The sequence below is a fragment of the Schistocerca americana genome, chromosome 7 (assembly GCF_021461395.2).
Source record: "Schistocerca americana isolate TAMUIC-IGC-003095 chromosome 7, iqSchAmer2.1, whole genome shotgun sequence".
Lineage (NCBI taxonomy): Eukaryota > Metazoa > Arthropoda > Insecta > Orthoptera > Acrididae > Schistocerca > Schistocerca americana.
This window is the reverse complement of record NC_060125.1, coordinates 598,815,031-598,839,352: the sequence shown is the minus strand read 5'-3', so window position 1 is coordinate 598,839,352 and position 24,322 is coordinate 598,815,031.

The window sequence follows — 24,322 nt, the reverse complement described above, 5'->3', positions numbered from 1 at the left end:
ATTGTATATGTAAATCAGAGTGTATGTATTGTGTGTCCTGGATCTTCCCCAAACCCCTGCATCCACTTCAACCAAATTTGGCACAGAAGCAGCAGGCCTCACCAGTATGAGAACTGTGGGATTTGTAACCTGCTACCTCCAATAAGAGCAGAGGTATGTCCAAAAATGTGTCTTTTTTTCCAGCCCCTGGCATAGAGATTGTCCTGTGTGATATGTATGTTCTGTGGGAATTGTATCAGCCTGTCAAATAAAATTGCTTTGCAGGGCAGCCTACATGTCGGCGCATAAAATGGTTTCTCCCAGCCCCAGCATGTAGTCTGCTCTGCATGACAGGTGTGTTGGGTTGGAGTAGTATCAGCTTGCTTAATCAATGTGCTTTGCGTGGTGCGCTGTACATCAGGGTCAAATAAAGGATTTTGAAGTGCCTGATGTGTACCCTGCCCGCAGGACAGGTGTGTTGTGGGAGTAGTGTTGGCCTGCTTTATTGAACTATATCACACATGATACTCATATCGATTAGCAATGATGGGTAAAGCAGTGGATGGGCAGAGGTGAAGGGAAGAGGGAATGGACAAAGAGGGAGGAGGAGGGAGAAATGTATGAAACAGGTGAAAGGTGAAGAGAGGCAGTGGGTAGGTGGAAAATTAAGAGGAGGAGGTGGAGAAAGAAAGATAGATGGGGAGGTGGATATGATCAGAGGGAGTAGGAGTAAGATATGGCTAAAGATACGTGTGGTAGAAATGGACAAAGAGACTAGGAAGAGGGGATGAAGAAACAGAGGGTGTGGGAGAAGGAGAGAGAGGTGGGAGAATGAGGATAGAAAGAGGGGGAGTGGGAGGTGTGTTCAATACAGGCATCCATTGGGCCATGGGGAAAAGGCTAGGTTGGTCAATAAATATATGAATTATTGAAAAGACTTTTGTTGCCCTTGGAATCCGTTAGGCAGGCAATCTTCAAGTAGGATAATGAACCATGCACTGGCTTAACTGTTTAGTAATATGGATTCATTTCACATTTTTCTGTAGCATTAATTTTTAACTTTCTTCATTAATACCACATTTCAAATATTTCCAATGTATTCTTTGGATTTTTGATGCTCCACATTACGCTTCGATACGACATTTCTTCCTCAGGCTATCAATATCTGATATGAATGGAGCTCCGTTATTGAAGGAAGTTTTCTTTGCCTGTGCCAGTCTACTTTTGACATCGTGTGTAATCTCGCATCCTGTATGAGATATTCATGAATCTCAGCATGGTGTCATTACAAGCCTGTTTTTTTAAGCAAGTCGTTACTTTCTTTTCTTTTACTCGTCATCACCTTTGCCTATTCTCTGTTCTGCCTTACGCCATACTCTGTCCTAAGTACACTGTCCATTCCTTTCAACAATCTTGTAAATCAGACCAGGAAGTCCACAGTATATCATCAGAGAACCTTAATATTGATACTTGTCTTGCTTGTGGGCACTTGTATGTGTCAAAAATTATGGAGAAATGGTCACCCATCAACTTTACCAATACAAGGACAGAAACAATCTAGGAAGAGGACATGGAGGCAACTGCATGTGTTTAAAAGGCCGGGAAACCCACAGACCAATAGCAATCAATTCCACCTCCCCCTTATCTTATTATAACTCCAATCATATTCAAGGTCTATACTTCATAGTAGGAGGATCGTCTATGTTTGAGATTAGGGTGGCGGTATTCTTTAAAAATAATAACAAATTAATGTCAGATTTTTTATTTACAGTAATTTTTCTCGGCCAGTGCATTTATCCTCTTCTCTCTCATTCTAGAGCACTTACATGACCCTCCATGTTATTCGTCCTCTGTTCCCCATAAGGAAAGAATTAAGGGCTTTCTTTGAATATATTAACAGGCATATAAATCATATCTGGCTTATTACCAATATTTTTAAAATACATTTTTTCGAAGTTGTGTTTTAAAATATTTTTTTGATGCATTAATAGAAAACTTTCATACACACTAGCTTATCACCCATTGCTTCGCTCATGTACGCTGTAAGGCTTGCAGAGATTTTTTCATTTCATCGAATTTTGTTGTTGTTTGCAAATTGCAATAACTTCTAAGCTTTTCATGCTAATAAAGACCATTTCCGAATGTGCTTCTGACCAAAACGCGATTTTGATAGTTCGAGTCTAAAGTCATTCATGCTTTTTGCGTTCTTGTGGAGATATTTCCATAGCAACTTTCTTCCCCTAACAAATATTTCTTTATATCTGACTGAGGTGTGAAATACCAGTTTCCTTAAATTTAGCTTTAAATTTTGTTAATGTAACTAAATGTTTTTTTTTAAATTTCCTAGTTGAATTTCCAAAAACACTGTTACACGTAGTTTTTTTATTTCTAAGCGAGAGGTCAACACCAATCATCATAAATATAGCGTTAAATATTCTTTAGTTGTTCTTTAGTAATTATCCATTTCCAAAAAAGCTTTCATCCACTAATTTACCGCCTTTTTATTCGAATTTCCAAAAATTCTGAACAACTATTTCTTATTTTATGACTCAGAAACCAAAGAACAGTTTCAGTAGCAATACCTTCACAATTTCCTTAATAGCGACGTACTTCTAAAGAGCCTTTCATCCCCTATTTCACCCTCTTAGGAATGTAATTTCCGACAATCACTTCTTAGACGAAGCCAGCAGTGTAAGATCCACACCCTCTAAACTTCAAGTTTATATTCTTAGTGGTTTAGGCTGGTTGATGATGAGTCAGTGAATCAGTGTAACTCTGTTGCGGGTGGAATTTTCAAAAGACAGTGGAACACGGTATCATTTCATCCCTAACCTAGAAGCCAGACAGCAATTTTCAGATATTTAGCTTTAAAAATACTTTTCCAATGAAATATTTCCATAATACGTTCCACAATCTGTTTTGCCTCCTCAGGGGGTTGAATTTCCAAAAACACTGCCAAGGGTACGTTTTCTTTCTAACAAAGAAGCTAAATACAAGTTTTCATAGTTTTAGCTTCAAAAAAGCTTGCACAATGTAACATTTCCATAAAAACTTACATCACGTGTTTTACCCGATAGGGGTTGAATCTTAAAAAACAGTGAAACAGGTACTTTTTCTGAGAAGCCAAATTTAAAATTTTCTAGATTTAGCTTTAAAATGGTTTCATGATAAAATATTTTCATAAAAAATCTCGTCCCCTATTTCACCCTTTCAGGGGTTCAGTTTTCAAAAACACTGAAACACGTATTTTTTTATTTGTAACTGAAAAGCCAAATACCAAATTTCTTAGATGTAGCTTAAAAATATTTTCATAGTTCTTTAACAATAATATATTTTCAGAAAGTTTTCACCCACTGATTCAAGCCCGATGGGTTAAATTTTCAAAAATGCTGAAACAGATGTGTATTTATTTCTGACCAAGACACCAAATACCAATTTTCCTAGATCTGTCTTCAAAATTGGCTTAATAGTGACAGTTAAAAAAGCACGTTGTCGTCTATTTCACCCCTTGTTGTTGTGATTTCGAAAAATACCTTCTTAAACGATGCCTACTGTGTAAGAGCCACACCTTTTCCAAATTTTAAGTTTGGGCTCGGCGAGGCTGAGCCAGTCACCCTGTTAGGACGTAGACATGTGCAAACAGAGGTATACCTTATATACAGAGACAGAACTAGTAAGGAATCTACATACTGCAATGTTTCCCATTTATTTTTCTGATAAGTTATTTACTTAGATGGCAACTGAAGGTGGAGTGGGTGAAAGGAAAGGAAAGGGAAGGGATTATTGATGCCAGCTGCATCCTGACATTACGCAGAATCAGCGACGCCGAGACTGGATTCGAACGCCAGATCTCCTGATTACTTGGCAGATGTGTTGACCACTGCGCCACTCAGACGCAGTGCTCATCGCCAATGCGCGGACTACCTCGGCAAACTTCACTGCCGACCCACACTCCCACCTGGCGCCACCTGTCCACAGTCCCTGTCTGTGTCCTCCATGCCCTCTACTTTGAAATTCCCACAGGAAGACAGACATAATCGTGCTCCGCACTGGGAAAGATGGATTGGTTGCCCATCGAGGCGAATCAATTACGTGAATGCATGGTGTCTGTTCTTTCGGACAGGACTCGATCCTGGGATCTTGTGCTTACTAGGCAGTTGTATTAACCTTCCCTTCTAATTCTTTTCTCCCCCCCCCCCTCCCACACTCACTCACACCCCTCCACCCACCCCCCACACACGCATATATATATATATATATATATATATATATATATATATATATATATATATATATAGTGTGTCCCAGCTATCTTGTCCACCCAAAATATCTCTTGAACAATAACAGCAATTGGAAAACGACTTTCACCAGTATCAATGTAGGGCTGGGGCCCATGAATGTACATATTTGGAAACATTCTAAATCGAAAGCATATGTGTTTTTTAACATAAACTTATGTTTTTTTAAATGGACCTCCTATATTTTTTCTTCAGCAATCCATAGTATGACAAAGCACATACACAATGGCGTTTATTGCATCGCAATATTCCCATTACATCCCGAGATATTGAGACGCGAAGTTGACGCTTGAAACACCCGACATGCGCTGCTAGCGCACGTCCTGAGGCTCAGGCGTGAACCCCATGCTGCCCGTAATCGCGATGTGATTGACATGTGTAATCACACCTCCATACTTACCAAGAGGTCCGAAACGAATAATACGGTCTGCTGCCATCAACTCTCATAAGCACATAATGGTTTCCCTCTTGCACGTTTTGCGTATCTACGTACACAATATGAACCAGTACCGATCGGTGTACACCCGTCAGGTTGTCTTATTTATCCTGCACACCCATAATAAGGTTTATCTAATGCGTTATATGACCCATTGTGCCTGTCGCGCAGGGCCTGGCTCTACCTAGTCAAGTGTCCAACGTAGTTCCCACTACTGCCACAGTTACCACTTCGCCTTGTTTATGATTTGCGACCCATGCAAACTCCTGTACTCCACCACCCTCCAAGCATCCCATTTGTTGTTGCTTTGGCGTGCAGTACACCGCTTGCCAGTGTAGTCGTGCATCAGAGTAATCTAGTGACGGCACGGAGGTAGTACACATTGTGAATAAACGTTGTGTCGTGGAACTTATACTGTACAGTATAATGTACACACATGAAGATACGGTAGAAATGCTGCTGATGTATGGAGAATGTACGTTGACGGGAAATACGTTATGAGATTGCTTGTTTGTTGATAGTACTGTTAGCGAACATTATGATTATTAATATGTCTGTTTTCTACCCTACTCTACATACCTGTACTGTACCCTGTTGTAGGTGGACGAAATGCTGTTCAGGCAGAACGACTGTACAGAAGACGATTCCCTGACAAGCCATCGCCTTCGCGCCGGATGTTTGGTCGTCTCACATCTCGTTTACGTGAAACGGGAAGCTTAAATCCAAGACCTCGACATCGTCCTACAACACGCACAGATGAACGTGCTGAAGTTGCTGTGCTCGCACACGTCAAATTGAATGTGAAGTTGGTGTGTAGAAGTCAAGTGCACAGCGTATTCTTAAAAGTCATAAATTTCATCCTTACCATGTTCATTTACACCAGGATCTTCATGGAAATGACTTCCGCAATAGGGTAACATTTTGTCGGTGGGCTCAGCAAAAACTTCTGACTAATCCAAATTTTTTTGCAGATGTTCTCTTTACCGACGCGGCATCATTCTCCAACAAAGGAATTGTCAATGTAAGGAATATGCATTATTGGTCTGCAGACAATCCAAAATGGCTCCGTCAGGTAGAGCATCAACGTCCGTGGAAAGTTAATGTTTGGTGTGGGATTATTGGAGATACCATTATCGGACCTTTCTTTATAAATGGCATCCAAAATGGCAGACAATACTCCAGATTTATACGACACAATCTTCCTGTACTCTTGGACACCGTACCTCTGAACCGGAGAATGGTCATGTGGTATCAGTATGACGGATGCCCTGCACATAACGCTTTACGAGCACGACGACTTCTGAACCGTAAGTCCCCTGGTAGGTGGATTGGACGAGGTGGCCCAGTTAGGTGGCCTGCCCGATCTCCGGACCTTACACCGCTGGATTATTTTCTTTGGGGAGCAGTGTAGGATGCTGTTTTCCAACAACAACCAACAACACCAGTGGACATGAAGCAACGCATTATTGATGCTTGTACAGCCATCAAAGAGGAAACAGTAGCACGAAGTAGGGCATCCCTCATTCGCAGAGTGACCCTATGTATGCAAGCCAATGGGCATCACTTTGAGCATGAGATGTGAACGCTATGTTTAGTATGTAGTGCTGGTATCACAGTGGAAGTTTCTACAAAGGGCCATTTTACCCGGTGATGTTAACAAACATTTGTTTGCAACAATTTGTCATTTAACGCATTAGATAAACATAACATTGATAATTATGTGATAATAAAACTAATTGGTTAAACATGTTTACATTCATCTTCTATGTCCTACTTGAACTTCCCAAATCAATGAATGATTAACTGTCACTTGCGCTAGATCTACAGTAAAGTAAAGTTTTAACGTTGAACGGCATTACCTTTTTATTAACGGATTAACGATAAGCGAAGTTAACTTTGTGACTAACGTTGCGGTACACAGATATGTTACAGAACAGCATCACCCCTAGCCTATGGGATAAATACCTGCTGGAATGTACGACGTTAATGCAGGATGGCAGCAGACCGTATTATTCGTTTCGGACCTCTTGATAAGTATGGAAGTGTGATCACGCATGTCAATCACATCGCGATTACGGGCAGCACGGGGTTCACGCCTGAGCCTCAGGACGTGCGCTAGCAGCGCGTGTCGGGTGTTTCAAGCGTCAACTTCGCGTCTCAATATCTCGCGATGTAATGGGAATATTGCAATGCAATCAACGCCATTGTGTATGTGCTTTGTCATGATATGGATTGCTGAAGAAAAAATATAGGAGGTCCATTTAAAAAAACATTGTGTTAAAAAACACATATGCTTTCGTTTTAGAATGTTTCCAAATATGTACATTCATGGGCCCCTGCCCTACATTGATACCGGTGAAAGTCGTTTTCCAATAGCTGTTATTGTTCCAGAGATATTTTGGGTGGACAAGATAGCTGGGACACACTATATATATATATATATATATATATATATATATATATATATATATATATAGAGAGAGAGAGAGAGAGAGAGAGAGAGAGAGAGTCACAGATTTGTATGTAGTATACACAATACACATATACAATTTCACACACATGGTGTACAAGCAGACACCTATACACCTACACCTATGACAGATGGTTCATACTACTATTCCGCATGCACATACATTGTAAATACATCCACTCCCCCACTATCACCTAATTGAATAGTGCGAGAGCAGGAGATTTGCGGATTAATACATATAAAGCAACAATGGATTAGTAAAATGAGGTTTTGCGAACTCACAGTGAAATAAGTGCACCTGACGTTTGAAAAGGACCAATATACACATACCGAGGTAGACAGATTTCATGAACTATACTGAAACCTTATCCCTCTCCAGAGCGACTAATCCTTGCTTGAATATAGTGCCCTGCTTAAAATTTGGCTGGGTGATATAATCTCTTGCACGATAATGCCTATCCCAATTGCACACAAAATGAATTACATGGCGCTTTCTCAAATCTTCTACAGTTTCCACGAAAATTAAATTGGTCATTAATTAAAAAAAATACTTTTTAAAACTGCATGTCACAATGCCCCTGTTTTCGATACTATATCTATATACTTCTTCAACCAGCGTGATTCTAACAAGTTTCATCCACAAACTGAGGCACTGCTGGAGTTTTCCTGGTGCTTCATGTAGGGGTGTGTTAGAACACCACTCGAACTGTTCCAATATTTTACGTCACAGTTCGGGAAATCGGGGGTTCTGTTCGATCTAGCGTTCGTTCTACGATCTGGCTATTTTTGTTGTTATTATCGCAACGACCTCTCTCAGTGTTTTTAATACACTACAGATGTTAATAATAAAAATAACTATGAAACACGGACTGAGCTACGTTTCGGTTCATATGTAGCAACGGCAACTCATCAGTAAATAAAAATTTATAGTCGCGTTTCTGTCCAAATCTCGAGCTTCCGCTTGTCCCACGATGTAGTGACGTTGATTGAACGGTCTGGAAGACGAGTCTTATCACTGTAATTAATTCTCACGATAAATACTGTAGTGCCCTTACTATGATTTTTTTCCTTTGTTCCTCATTGTCTTGATTAACTGCCTTGATTGTTTCATCTGAATGTTGTTATCTTGTTTTCAAACTGTTTAAATTTTTGTAAAGTTTTTACATATTATAAAGGCACATTTGCATGCCGAGCGTGAGTTTCCGCGAAAACGCGAAATACTAATTAAATAAATAATCAGTGACAAATAAATAAAGCCTATGGCGCACAACTGCAGCGCTGTGTCGCTGATAAAACAAAAGCACAATTACGTTACTCTTATGTTTGATTAAGAAAGGGAGAGCTCTGGTTGAAGTGGTGCGAGAAGCACGTATTTTATTTTATTGTCTGGCACACCGCCATATTTCATGTTATAGAAGAATACTGCGAGTTGCAACCACACTAGGCACTCGATTCTGTAAGGAATTTATATTTATAAAAGTAAGTAGGATTATGAACTGTAGGCTTATTCATTGAATATATCTGATTTAACTAACTGTGTAACCTTTTTATGTTTAGTAGACAATCACCTCTGTATGACGTATTGGCATGGCTGGCAAATTATTGTAATATTGAGATTTAGATTATGAGTCCGCACCTACCGCAGCAGTCTTTGGAAACGATTTAATTACGAAGTCCGATTACTCAGTTTTATTTCACGGTCAACTACGAGTAACATTGCCTTTACGAAAAAGCCATTGTCAAGCGTCTGATAACGAATAATTAAACGTCCACATTCCAGATAAGCAAAATAATAATTACAATTGCAATCACAATCACCATCATACAGATAGAATAATTAACATATTTAAAATAACAACATTTTTTTTATTTAATTTATTTTATTTATTTTATATTGGCGACCGTGACAGGACTTGTTATTTTGTCATTTGTTACATTGTTCTCTTTGTTTCATGTAAAAAATCAACTTTCTGGACCTGGACGTCAATGTATGAGAGATAACAAAATCTGAAGATATTTTCCAATTCTGAAATTTTGCCGGAAGACGCAAAGAAGCTTCCAGCAAAATAAGGTAAGACGCAGCATCTTTGCATTAGCAGGCTTGACCAGACATATAATTCAGTGTATTAGCTTTTCAGTAAATTCTGTAGTGTTTCTTTTCTGCACAACAGTTTCAGTGATAAATTTCATTCTCAGTACTTTTCCCTAAACAATAACGTATGCAACAATACCAATACACGAGTGTACAATATGGCCGACTTCTGTACGATATCATGTAACATGGCCAGCAGCCATTACCAATAATCTCAAATTCAGTTTATATTTTTAAATTAACAGACAGCCATTGTTGCTACGAGCGATTCATGCTCAACTACATTTTATTTTAAAATCAGTGTCAAAAATTTTCTTGAAACATATATCACATGTGGCATGGTAATAACTAGAAAACAATACGCAAAAATGGAACAGCAAGGGCGTACTATTCAGACGCAATCCGACTCGGACGTGAGACAAGAGTTAGAAAATGACTTTACGACAGCAACCGGTAGTGACGATTCATCAAACATTGACGCAAGTGTTGACGAAAATTTTGACGATAGGCCGTCCACTACAAAAATTTCAAAATCTCAATCAGAGCCCATGTTAATGCATGACGTCACGTCTAATGACGCGGCGGGGGCAGAGACCTTGCAAACGGTAAACATTGCCGACATGTTACAAATGCTAATGAAACAAAACGCCGAAAACATGGCAACCTTAAAGGCACAATTAGAGACACAAAATGAACAGTTAAAAACACAAAATGACGAAATCAAATCTGATCTCATAGCAATCAAGATAGGTAATGACACTTTATGTAAGCGTGTGGAACTTATAGACGCCACACTGACCAAACAGATGACCGAACTCAGTACTAAATTTTCCCAGCTCAATACGAGACAAGAAAAGACTACAACTGACGAAGCACTTTTACAGACACAAGTAAAAAACCTTAATGTCACGTGTGAAGTTCTTACTGAACAAATTCAAACATATCCTTCAGTACATGACAATCTTGAAAAACTAATTACTGACGTACAGAATAAATTTGACAATGTTGAACAACACCTGACTGACATCTTACAATCAGATGCCACAGCTCATTTTCAAAATATTAATAAAGAATTTCATGATTGGGTTGAGAACAAAGACAAACATTTTGATAGATGCTTACGTGAAAATTTACCAACAATTGTGCACGACTCCGTAGCGCAATACATTACTAATAACAAACAGCTGATCAGTGACGCAGTACAATCCGTCACTGCACCCATGACACAATTCACCGATCAACTACAGTCTGAATGTAACGAAAATATCAGTCAAAATGTACAGTTCAGAAACCAATATACATTCGAGTATGATACACACATTCCGCACACGACAAATACACAAGAACAAAACACACCACGACTACAACACATACCACGATGTGGAAACACAAACACAAGCTATTATCATGGTAAACCACAGCAACATTATCGTAATTACTCGCCAGCTGAACATACCAGTAATTTCAGTGGAATAAATCCATATCACAATGCGAAGGAAGATGAAAGCTTAATGAAACACAGGCAATTTCAGATTTTTATCCCAGAAAAACGAACCATTCATCCGGTGATTTTTCTTAAATCTTTTAGTAACGCATTTCCACGCACTTGGAGTGACCGGAAAAAGATTTCATATATTGTCGGTTACATCCAAGGCGATGCAGCTGTCTGGGCATACAGTCAAGCTGACGTATGTACCACGTACAGTGAGTTTGAGCGTGCTTTTCTGAACAAATTCTGGTCGCAATCCGTCCAGGAGCGACTCAGAAGACAAATTTTAGAACCTGAAACTTTTAACAGTAAAAATGGTAACTTACGCAGATATTTTGAAAAATACTTGAACATGGGACATTTTTTAGACGAACCAGTCGCAACGCGTGATATACTCCGAGCGTTGAAGGCCAAATTGCCTTTCAACATTAAAGAAAAACTCCTACATATCCCGGATGACGATTCAGATTAGCCCGCATCTCGTGGTCGTGCGGTAGCGTTCTCGCTTCCCACGCCCGGGTTCCCGGGTTCGATTCCCGGCGGGGTCAGGGATTTTCTCTGCCTCGTGATGGCTGGGTGTTGTGTGATGTCCTTAGGTTAGTTAGGTTTACGTAGTTCTAAGTTCTAGGGGACTGATGACCATAGATGTTAAGTCCCATAGTGCTCAGAGCCATTTGAACCATTTGATTCAGATTATTTTTTAACAGCTTTAGATTCGGTTGACATGTTACTTGAAGATCAGCGCTTCGCGCGGCAAAACAGCAGCCACAATGTTTACACTAGTGGTATGCAAAACATGCAGGCTTGCCAACACAATTCTGGCGCGCCCACAGTTGGATACGCGGTACAACAAAAACAGCAAACTCACATGCCGTCTCAGTACGGAAATCAAAATCAACACGCGTATTCCAATGCAAACAATAGTTACAACAGTAATAACATTTCATGCGGCAATCCATACAAAAGGCACCGCGGTAATAACTACAACGGTAACAACGGATACAAAGGTAATAACAAAAACACAAACAGAAATAGAAATAATAATAACTAAGAGCCAAGACAGCATCAAGGTTGGACTCGTAACGATCAGTACTTTCATTCAAACTCTGCTTTACCACAGCAGCCACCAGGTCAAAATTGGAGCATACCTTACGACCGACAGGTAAGTTATAATGCGCAACCGCAAAAGTTTGGAGATCGTAATAGGCAATATCCGAATGTGAATATAATAGAAATGACACCTGATGCACAACCTCAATCTGTGTCAGTACCTAGTACAAATGATAATCCAACAAACTAGAAACAGTCACTACTTTGCCCCAGGTCGTGGCTGAAGAATTCTTGGGGGGCGACTTCAATGTTAATCAGTTATTTGACACCACACTTGAACAACAGAATAATGATATGCCGAGTAATTCTAAACAAAAACTACCTGTTTTATTTATAAGATACAACCACAATAACAATATATCAGATGAACTTTTACAAGACAGTACACAATGTCGTTTAAACACAAATGAAATTGTTTTAGCATCTACTACTGGTGTAGTAGGTGGGATTCCAACTACTATTATCCTAGATACAGGTGCAGCTGTAAGCGTTTTGTCTTTTAATTTCTATAAAAAGATGTGTGAATTGGAACCTGTGCCTGAGTTTCCTGCCCAAAACTGTAAAATAACTACTGCACTAGGTAATAAGTCATGTAGGGTTACGAAGCAAGTTTTTGTAAACGTTAAAATAGGTAATGGAACCGTACAATGGCCATTCCTGGTTGTACAAAACCTTGTGACAAATTGCATATTAGGAATAGATATTATGAGCGAGAAGGACTGCATTATAGACTTCTCCAAAGGTAAATGTATTTTAAATGATAAAGGCAGTGTAATTATTATTTATTTGGACAGGAGAACTCTAAAGCATGACAAACACTGTACAGGGTACAAGGTTCAGTTAGTACTTGACAATGACATTCAAGACATGCAAACACACTCATCTGACACAGAGCTAATGGACTTGAAAACATTGCTTGATCATAAGATAAGTGAAGCTACAGCTCTCAGTGTACATGAACGTATAAAACTACAGGAAGTGTTATCCAAATATTTACAAGTTTTTACCAAACGATTAGGTGTTATCAACACGTATGTGTACAAGATTGAAGTTAAGCCTCACAAGATCTTCTACCATAAGACATATAACGTACCGTTATCTCAACGACCTGCTGTGTGGCAAGAATTAAAACAAATGTTAGACTGGAAGGTCATTGAACCATCCACCTCACCTTATTGTAGTCCTGTACTTGTTGTCAAAAAATCAAATGGAAGCATTAGGTTAGTGTTAGACGCACGAGCTATTAATGAAATAATTTTACCGGTTCACACAAAACCTGAAAATTTAGAAGAGCAATTACAGAAATTTCTAGATGCAAAATATTTTTTCCACAATAGATCTCGCTAATTCGTTTTGGCAGGTGGGTATCACTCCTGATTCTCGGAAATATACTGCATTTATGTTCGGGGGGCGAACCTATCAGTTTTGTGTTCTACCCTTCGGACTGAATGTCAGCTCTGGGGTATTCATTACAGCCCTGGATACCGTGCTTGGCGACGATTTAGTTGAGACAGTCACACACTATGTAGATGATATACTGATAGCTACACAATCTTGGAATGAACACGTTGACACTATTCAAAGAATTTTAGAAAAATTTGCACAAGCTGGAGTCACAGCCAACCTAAGAAAATCAAAATTTGGTTGCAGTGAGATAAAGTATTTAGGACATATCATTAATTCACAGGGCATACGTCCGGATCCCAGTAAATTAGATGCTATCAGAAACTTTCCTAGCCCTCGAACTAAAAAGCAGTTAAAATCATTCCTTGGGCTATGTTCATTTTTCAGACGTTTTTTGCCACAACCACTTTTGAACAGTAAACATCTGCTAAATCTACTCAGAAAGAATCAAGTTTGGATCTGGTCGGAACAGTGCCAGAATGACTTTAATACAATTAAACATGCTTTAGTGAATGCTAACATATTGAGCCATCCAGATTTCAATTTAGATTTTTGTATGACTTGTGACGCTTCACGTACTGGCTTGGGCTGTTGCTTATTTCAAGTTGTAAAGAATAAAGAGGAGGAACAGATAAGAATTATTGGGTTTGCGAGTCGCACTCTAACTGAATGTGAGCGTACATACTCCACTACTGAGTTAGAAACACTTTCCATAGTATGGGCATTCAAGAAATTCAATTATTATTTATTTGGAAAACATACGGTAATTTACACCGATCACCAGGCCCTGACATTTTTGTTAACTTGTAAACTTGTACATCCTAGACTATCACGATGGGCAGTTACACTTCAGAACTACTCTTTTGAAATTAAGTACACAAGAGGTAAGGACAACACCATTGCAGACACTTTGTCTAGACTTCCACAAGGTATGAATGATACCAACAGTGACTTAGAAAATATAAATGACTACAGGATTCTCTTAATGTAAGACAAGCAGTATCACCAATATTATATTGATATGTGCAGAAACATGGCTGAATTACAAAAATCTGATCCTCACTGGTATAAGATAATAACATTACTGGTAGAAAAACACAATCATCCTTTGACTAAGTATTACAAGTTACACAATGATGTGTTATTTTACCGCCGACATCCAAATGCTACTAACTGGTGTGTATGCATTCCCAAAGAGTCTGAACGTAATCTAATTTGGCACACACACTTAGTTTGGGGTCATTATGGGACGAAAAAGTGTTTGGCAAAGCTCAGTACATACTGTTATTTTAGCAATATGAGAAGAAAAATTTACAGGGAACTAAAAACATGTGTCATATGTCAAAAATCAAAACCTCAGAATTTATCCACAAAAACAGATTTACATTCTATTTTACCTAGTAAACCCTTGGAAATTCTGTGTACTGACATCAGTGGACCGCATCCAGCAAGCTCTGGAGGCGTCAAATATATCTTAGCTTTTTACGATATATTTTCTAAACATGTAAAACTTTATGCTTTAAAATCCGCCACTGCAAATGCTATAATACGAAGATTCTCAAGTGATTACCTGACGCACGTGGGAAAACCTAAAGCAATTCTATCAGATAATGCAGCATACTACTCTGGGTACAAATGGAGAAATTTCTTGAAGGACAATAACATTAAAAGTATATTTATTTCGAGGTTTAGTCCACAATGTAACGCGACTGAGAGACTTTTCCGAGAATTAAATCGATTCATGAGGACCTATATTTCATCAAAACATACTAATTGGGTGTCCTACCTAAGTCTTTTCGAAGACGTACACAATAACTTAAATATTTACGATACGAATTACACACCTAACGAGATCATGTTCAATTGCAAACAGAACGATGAGTGGATAGAACCATTACCTAAGTTGTCAGACAAGGAAATCACACCTGAACAGAAAATAAAAGAAGTATTGACTACATTGACACATCACGCACAAATACGAAACAAACATCACAGAAACATAATAAAAAGAAAACAAAAATTCGAGGTAGGAATGCTTGTACTACTTCGTACTCATCATAAATCTGTAGCACTCAAACGACGCAACGCTAAGTGGCGTCTGCTATATGAAGGACCTTATATAATTGTTAACATACCGCATCCTGGTGCGTATCTGTTACAACATCCTAGAACTAACAAAATTATTGGGCTATACGCACACCGAGATCTTAGAGCATTTCATGCTGAATAATGTCAAAGTCATACCCATCAAAATATTGCTAAGCAACTCGAAAAACTCTGTTGTTACAACACAGATAATAAGTAGTATAGAAATTTTCATTTCAGCGGTTCCAGTGACGCAGTTGAAGACAGAAGAACTCTTCTTTCAGCGCGCGCCTCCACCTGAAAGACGGAATATTAAAGTAAAATTTATGATTACTTAGCAGTGGATGACATACTAATTTTTCACGGAACATTTGTTACTGAAGGTACCACTGACTTGGTGTGACACCTGACGAACTGACAGACGTCATCTGTGAAGCGATCTTTTACTTTGAGAAATAGATTAGACGCACTTCTCTCAACACGAAAAGCATCTATCAGTAGTCAAGGCCACACAGACACTCTACACACACGCACAAAACGCGAGGAATCGAACATTTTCTCTCTCTTACTATTTTGAATATTTATTGAGTAGTGAAAACGCCTGGTCTTGCCTACTGATGTAATGAATGTTGTGTCTAACCTATCTTAATTTCAGATGACATCACAAAAAACATCGATAATATCCCAGCAAAACCGCTAAAGAGGATGTAAATATCTGCAATTCATGTAATCAAATGTGACACAATGTAATAACCTATAGCGATGTAACGATGATGTAAACATGTTTATGTGCAACTATATTATGTTTATGCTAAGAAAATATGTGACGTGTGTATGTATAATTACTTATTTTTTTAACTGATGTATAGTGTAACTGTTACTATGTAAATATTTGAACAAAACGAGTGCCAAAAAGACATTGCATAGTGAACCACTGTTCACGGACATTAACGAACATTACTAACTCTGCAACTACGCGGAAACCTATGTGAAAGAAACTGTTAATGCCATTCATTATGCAGCGTATCTATGTAAACGCGATGAACGATTTCCTTGATTAATAACTACGAACATTTAGGTGAGCTATATTCGGCAAAAAACTGAAAATGTGAAGTGCATAATTCGTGCATCGTCTAGTGATATTACTACAGTACCCAACTTCAAGATGTTAACTGGATTAAATGGACACAAAGTGCCTGTCCAGAAAACAACACGACAGGTGGAAGAATTTTGGTTGGAACTTCAGGGAATGAAATGTTCTCGAAATGTGACGGACACTCTTACCTGGACTGTCCAAGGATCGACGCCAGCTATGTGCCGTCCGAGGTTCTGCAACCAAGCTTCCACGGCATGTAAAAAACGAACTGCACGTGGACCAATTACTCGACGGGTCACGTCTGATCTGTAATAAGCAATGCTTTTAGTCACAATGAACTGCATCACTACGACTATAATGGAAATGAGAAATGGACACGCTTATGTATTAATCACGTTGTTATACAACGATGTTACTGTGATCAAAAAACTTTACCACGACGATACTAACCTGTAAAAAATTATTGTGCAGCGGATGAATATGAACTGTAATAACGACACGATGTGTATAGGTCAACGCACCTGAAAAATACGGACATTTTTCTTTGAAGTATTTCAAAACAATACTATGTAACTAAGAACATTCAACAATCTAAGTTGTATTGTGTTATAACAAATATTGTAAATTTAAAAGTAAGTTACCTGTCATAGAATGTAGTCTTCATATGTAATCTTGGTTGAATATTTTCTTTGTGCAACGACTGAAAAACGCGCGCACACGAACAATATGATCTACAATACTGTGCCGCGTGATCTAACTGTACGATATAACGGCAGTGCCGCAGTTACACAGACGCTTCTGCGCATGCGCGCACTCTATCTGCCAACATTAGAACTTTTACGGCGCACCCGCGTCATTCAAATTTTGTATATAATGTGTATAATGTGTAATGTAAGTCATGTAAATAGTTGTAGATAACTTAGATTTTCTTGTGCCTTTAGGTGAATTGCTCGCCTGCAGGTGTGTCCTTTCGCCTCGCAATTCAGGGGGCAATATAAAGGCACATTTGCATGCCGAGCGTGAGTTTCCGCGGAAACGCGAAATACTAATTAAATAAATAATCAGTGACAAATAAATAAAGCCTATGGCGCACAACTGCAGCGCTGTGTCGCTGATAAAACAAAAGCACAATTACGTTACTCTTATGTTTGGTTAAGAAAGGGAGAGCTCTGGTTGAAGTGGTGCGAGAAGCACGTATTTTATTTTATTGTCTGGCACACCGCCATATTTCATGTTATAGAAGAATACTGCGAGTTGCAACCACACTAGGCACTCGATTCTGTAAGGAATTTATATTTATAAAAGTAAGTAGGATTATGAACTGTAGGCTTATTCATTGAATATATCTGATTTAACTAACTGTGTAACCTTTTTATGTTTAGTAGACAATCACCTCTGTACGACGTATTGGCATGGCTGGCAAATTATTGTAATATTGAGATTTAGATTATGAGTCCGCACCTACCGCAGCAGTCTTTGGAAACGATTTAATTACGAAGTCCGATTACTCAGTTTTATTTCACGGTCAACTACGAGTAACATTGCCTTTACGAAAAAGCCATTGTCAAGCGTCTGATAAAGAATAATTAAACGTCCACGTTCCAGATAAGCAAAATAATAATTACAATTGCAATCACAATCACCATCATACAGATAGAATAATTAACATATTTAAAATAACAACATTTTTTATTTAATTTATTTTATTTATTTTATAATATTATTCTAATATGTGAATAGGGACTGAATTGCTCATTTGCGACCTACTTGGTAAATCATCACCGGCTCTCATAAACAAATAAAATATTATAGGGGCTTCGATCAAATAATATTTTTTTGGAGGATAACATTTACGTTTTTAGTCTGTTACTTTTACTTACAAATCAGCATAAATGTTTCTATATCCATAAATACTGGTAGTGATTGAGAACTCGTATTGTAAATTTGTTTGAACACAGCAGGAGTTTGTGCAATGGTAGAATATAACTCTATTTCCTTCAGCGTTCCACGGAAGTGTCATATTTTAAGCAGAGCTACAGCTTATTGTTGTGGGAAGTCTGCAGTGTCTTCCGTATTCCTCGCACTCACACTGCACGAATCAAATGTCACGTGATCCTTCGAACAAGCTCGGAAATGTATTGAATGCTGAGGCTTATCGGGAAAGCTCAAACCCATTCGAACACGAGTATCGTTTGGCCACCCGTAGCTTCATGTATCTCTTTTTGTCACCCAGTGTCGTCATCAGCTTGGGGGAAAAACCACCGTGCGGGACTACTAACTCCAGACATAGTGGAAGTAACTGTGTACATCAAGCAAATGAGCAGGATATGCCAAGTCTGCCTCAAAAACATTTTCATCGCCAGAATCTGCAGCCACATCTTATAACTCATCCAATCTAGGGATTGGCTTATCATGCAGTCATCAGAATCCTCCAATTGTCAGAGAATATTGAGTGGCCTACCCCTGTAAGTTGTTTACATGCAAATACAGGATGTAACTGAAATTGTCAGATGGCTTGAACTCCTCCTCGCTCGTTCGTGGGTTATTCTCCTTAGCGTACCTGTCCACACGCTGACCAAGTCATCTGTGAATCCCACATTCCAAGAAGAGCAGCATGTCAACATTTGTCAGTGATCTGATGCTGTCATATGTCTGTTTAACATTGCATCTGATGAAATTCTTGGTGCAGTGTAATAGGAGGCAGGGTTCAGAATGTATGTTCCACGCATACACTCTACAATTCCCTGTAAGGTTTTGAATATTTCCTTCGAATCCAGGAATAAGGAAAGATCCCCTTCTTTGCCACAGGCTGAAACAGCCCGTCATTAACAGGTGGACTCTGGTGATGTGTCTGTTCTCCTGACACGTTATCTCAGCATGTTTTTGAAGGCGTGTATGCATAAAACATAGGCAATACACGAAGCAGAAAATAATGTTTTTGGTGACTTTTTGAGAATGAGATGCATTTTTCGGCATTATCAGATAGGACACAAAACCCTATCACCACTCAAGTGAACATCACACCTGCTCAAATTGTGAAAGAGAATGAGTATGTGGTCGTGGCAGTTGGTATTTTCAGTTGCATGCATTGTGTGCTACTTCACGGAAGGTCCACATCAGATGACAGGTCTGTATATAGAGATTGCTCTTTCCTATCTAACGGCAACTGCCAGCTTGGATGAGACATCATTCTCCTGTGATTTGGTCATAGGAATGTTGTGGCAAATTGCATCAACGTGCCATGTAACATTTTCGAGTTTAGAGAGCAACCATCCCGCCATATTAAACCTCACATGTGACCTGAATTGGTGAAGACTCGATTCATATGAGCATGTAAATTAATATGCAGCTGCATATGGTACATGTAGTTCTGTGAAGATAGTGTGGTAGGTGGAGGAGTCATTTTTACAATCCACCAAAGGAGCTAGAAGGCACCCAAAATCTATATAAATATCAAAGAAGCAGTGCTCGTTGTTGTGGGCATTCTTGAGTTTTGTAGGCATTTCCACATTATGAGTTCCTGGGTAGATCAATCAATTACATACTATGCTAAATACTCGCTCACAGCAAATGCGCTCAGGGATCTGTGGTAAAAAATACCATGCCCTTTATTTTCACTCAGTTGAGTGGAAAAGAGGTGGATCATGCTTTTGATCCAGATGCACTGCTGCATCTCACCTCAAATAATAGCAACAAATCTGTGTGCTGGGGTGTTGACCAGCTGCTTTTGAAAAATAGAGGTTTGTGTACTCCTCATGCTGCACATCTTTCTCTTTTTTGTTCTGCACAGTGTGCTCTTCATCATATTCTTCTGGCTTGCTTTCATGTAACTGCATTCCATAAATACAAGCTCAATAGTGTGGATCCTGCCTCTCAAAATTTTGTACACCCTGGAGTTTAATGGGGAATGTGGTTCTGTTGAAGTTATAATGTTCGTACAGGTTAGATGTCTGACATGTTTTTGCAAGCATTGCATGAGTCTTATATATTTTCTATCACAAGCTAGAAGCGACAATGTAAAGCCAAATTCATCTCCCTCAGCAAATTTTAGTCATTAACACATGCTTGTTTAGTGGCAACATCCCTAGGAGGTGACACGAATGTGGACTCTGAGACAAGGCTAGACCTAATTTACCGGATCAGAGACATTTGAGTAGACTGTGAAGTAGGGTACATGGTTGAGTTCCTTACCAGACCCCTTTCTCTGCATTTCAGAGAAATGGTCCAATATTACACTCTTGATAAAAGTTCTGAAGCAATCTGCAACTGCATTGCACCATGATATCAAACCATTTTCCACTGAATGTGGACAATGGTCATTTCCCAAGTACCATTGCTACCTTCTTTTTTTGTGGGAGGGGGTACACAAGTTTTCAGAATGGAACCATGTTGTACCTAATGCCAGGGTACAGTGGATCATTGATGATTCTAGAGAGCTTACCTTCCAAGATGGGCAGGAACACATCAAGGAAAGTGATAGGGTCTCAATAGCGCACATTAGAGTTGTCTGTGCGAATTTGCAAGAGCTGATCCTCAAAAGTACCAGAAACTGCAGAGTTGTCGAATGTAGGCAAGCAATTTACGTGGCGCTCAATACAATGATGCACTGGAGGACTGGTTGTGGGAGCATAACAATGTTGAGATGGTCCAGGATGATTTTTAGATGGTTCAGGATAATGATGAGATTGTCAAAAGTCGGGAAGTGCAGCTTTATTGGCCTGGACCATGGCAAATACTCCAGTGTTAATAGTTCATGTTAGGATTGCAGAGTGGGCTGAAGTGAACATGACGTTGACAGGCCCACATGCAGTGATGGTAATGAATGCATCGTTGATTGGTCTGGCTGTAATGTTGATCTTGGCACTTGCTCTCCTGCAGTTGTTCCAAAGAAATATTATGGAAAAATATCATATGTCTCTTAGACATACATGCAGACATCAGTAATAATAATAATAATAATAATATCTAGTACTTGCACGGGAAATTACCAGTCTTGGTATATCCACATGCGGATTTTAGCCATTCATGATCATCAAATAATAACGGATTCTAATATTTTATCCAGCTCAGCAACAACATCTATCTCAATACAGGCAGACCTCACATTATCAGCATCATTCAGAATAATGGATCATAATACTTTATCTTGGTCTTGATACTATATACAGTAGTGCTGAGAAGTGTAGTGTAGTGCTGTGTAGTGTTGTTTAGTAGTGTAGTGGTAGTAGACCAGTAGCATGTGCTTCTGGATTCCTAGTGAACATATTTCTGTGCCCCAGATCGCCCAATGCGGTCTGTAGACATTTTTTTCTTTTTAAAAATTGTTTTTCTTCTATTGACATAGACATTTTCTGTAGATCTTTATCCTTAACTACCATAATACCTATTGGTACTAATACATTTGAAATTACATTAAAATATAGGGTGGCATATGCATGCCAATTCATTAGCTACATTTGGTTTATTCTTGTATCTACACTAAAAGAAAATTGCAAAATAATTACATAAATTCCAATGGTTTATCTACCTTGGCAGCAACATTCATGTCGATATGAGTGGCTGTGGCATCAGTATCGGTCAGATATCACAATGTCAGCTTCAAGTACAGCTAGAAAAGAAAAAGGCGGCGGGTATAAGTATTGTTGGGATGCTTCAATTTTTAGACAATTTCTTTTCATCAACGAATAAACGAATTATTACATATATATCTACCCCTTGTATCTGCCCCTCGATGATTGCCTACAAAGCCCATGAATTCCGATTGGAGAAAGGCATTACAGCTTTTATCTCCATGACTGCAGCGTCAAACCAGCCCCCTGCCACGACCACCCATTATCGACAACATCTAGATGAAAGAAACAAGAACATCTCATACATAATGCAAGCAAGTGTAAGTCAATATTCAAGAAATATTAATTAGTATTACTACATAGTATAAAGATTTGTGTATCTCCCCTATAGCACAACTCTGTCTCCTAGAATAATTGTTCATAATAACACATAATTTTATATAACATTCTAATGAGGGTTACGTATTCGAGAGTCTCTCATGTCCTGGAGATCATGCTAGGGACATGATGAAGTCTAGGTATTTCTGCACTAGAGGCATGATAGAATTGTTTACATAACTTCCACACCCACCCACCCACACACCCACCCACACACACCCACACACACCCACACACACCCACATACACACACCCACACACCCACACCTACACACACCTACACACACACACACACACCCACCCACACACACACACACACACACACATACACACACACACACACACACACACACACACACACGCACACACACACACACACACGGATCACATATTCATCACTTTGATTTGCAGCTCTTTGTGTTTACCGTGTTTGCACTTAAAATTGTAGGATGTGAGGTCCGCCAGTTATGCAAAACACCGTTTTTCCAAGTACCCAAACATGTCTCAGAACGACTGTGCCATCATCAGTGGGTTTCCATTTCATTTAATCTGTAATGTGAAACATTTTTACTAAATGATTACAAAATTATGTGGATATTTAGTTCAACAATAGTTCGTTTCTTTTTGTTAATACCTTTACACTTGGTGTGCATGATTTTTAGGCCCACTTGTGTATTATTTACTAGAGGTAGCTTGTCATCTGCAACCAAACGATGTTGATGAGAAATTTTGTTGCGAGTTAACCTACCATCTAAAAGTAATTTAGTTTGTCGCGTAATTTCACCCCTATATTCGTTTTACTTACGTTTTCGTGTGGCAAGCCCTTTTATTCTCGCATCATGGTGAAGTGTCGTGATACACACGTAAATATAAGATGTATTTTCACAAATAAGGTCACAAAAGCGCTTTGCACTTCACCAAAACACAGTATAATTGTGGTTGTTGTGGGTCCCAGCCCAGTCAGTGTTCATTTGTTCAACAGAGAGTTCGACGCCAAATCTGAATTTTGTTTAAATTTTATCTTTGTGTGCCTATGTGTGTATGTGTTTTCTGTGCGCTTCTTAGCTGTTTGTGTTGCCTTTTACATGGTGTTCCTTTTTTGTGTAAAATGGTGAGACTTTGCAGAGTGTATTCGTAGTGTATCCAGTTTTCGTGTGTGTTTATGTGTGTGTGTGTGTGTGTGTGTGTGTGTGTGTGTGTGTGTGTGTGCGCGCGCGTGTGTGTCTGTGTGGGGAAACACAATAAAACAAATAGCACTAGAAAATGGTTATGATACCCATATGGTAGACAAGTTAAATCAAAAAATATGTAAACAGTACAAAAATGTAAATCAGCTGTATCATGGTCCACAGTGTTCATCTCGATCTGGCTTAATGTCTGAAGTCTCACTAGGATGTAAATCGGTTGCTCAGCACTTCAATGAGTTTATATTCTGGTTTCACTGTATGGAAGCCTCCATAGATTGTGTGAATTAATCTGTCATTGAGATATGAATTTGTTGCGATGTTATATTCGACATGAATACAGCTAACCGGTCGTATGTCCGCTCCTTGATCCAACTCATACACTTTCTCAGTAATGTTCCTTGGGAACCTTCCTCGCTAAAGCCTATAGACTGTTTTGTCATTTTTACCTTTGTTTTAAATGTATTAATATTTACACATAGCTCAACATTTATACAGGTCGTTTTATAATTACATTTAAATAGTGAATATCATATGAGCCTTTACCACTTTCTAGATGTAATTTTTTGTTCATTTTGCTGGTATTAGGTATGCAGTTGTATGTTTTAAGGTCAACAAGTCCAATACATCATTCCCCATCGCTTACACCTATTAACATGAAGTAATTTGTGCTTAATACTGACAAACATGCTTTTAACTTTAGAGAGTACAGTACAACATCTCTTCCTCAA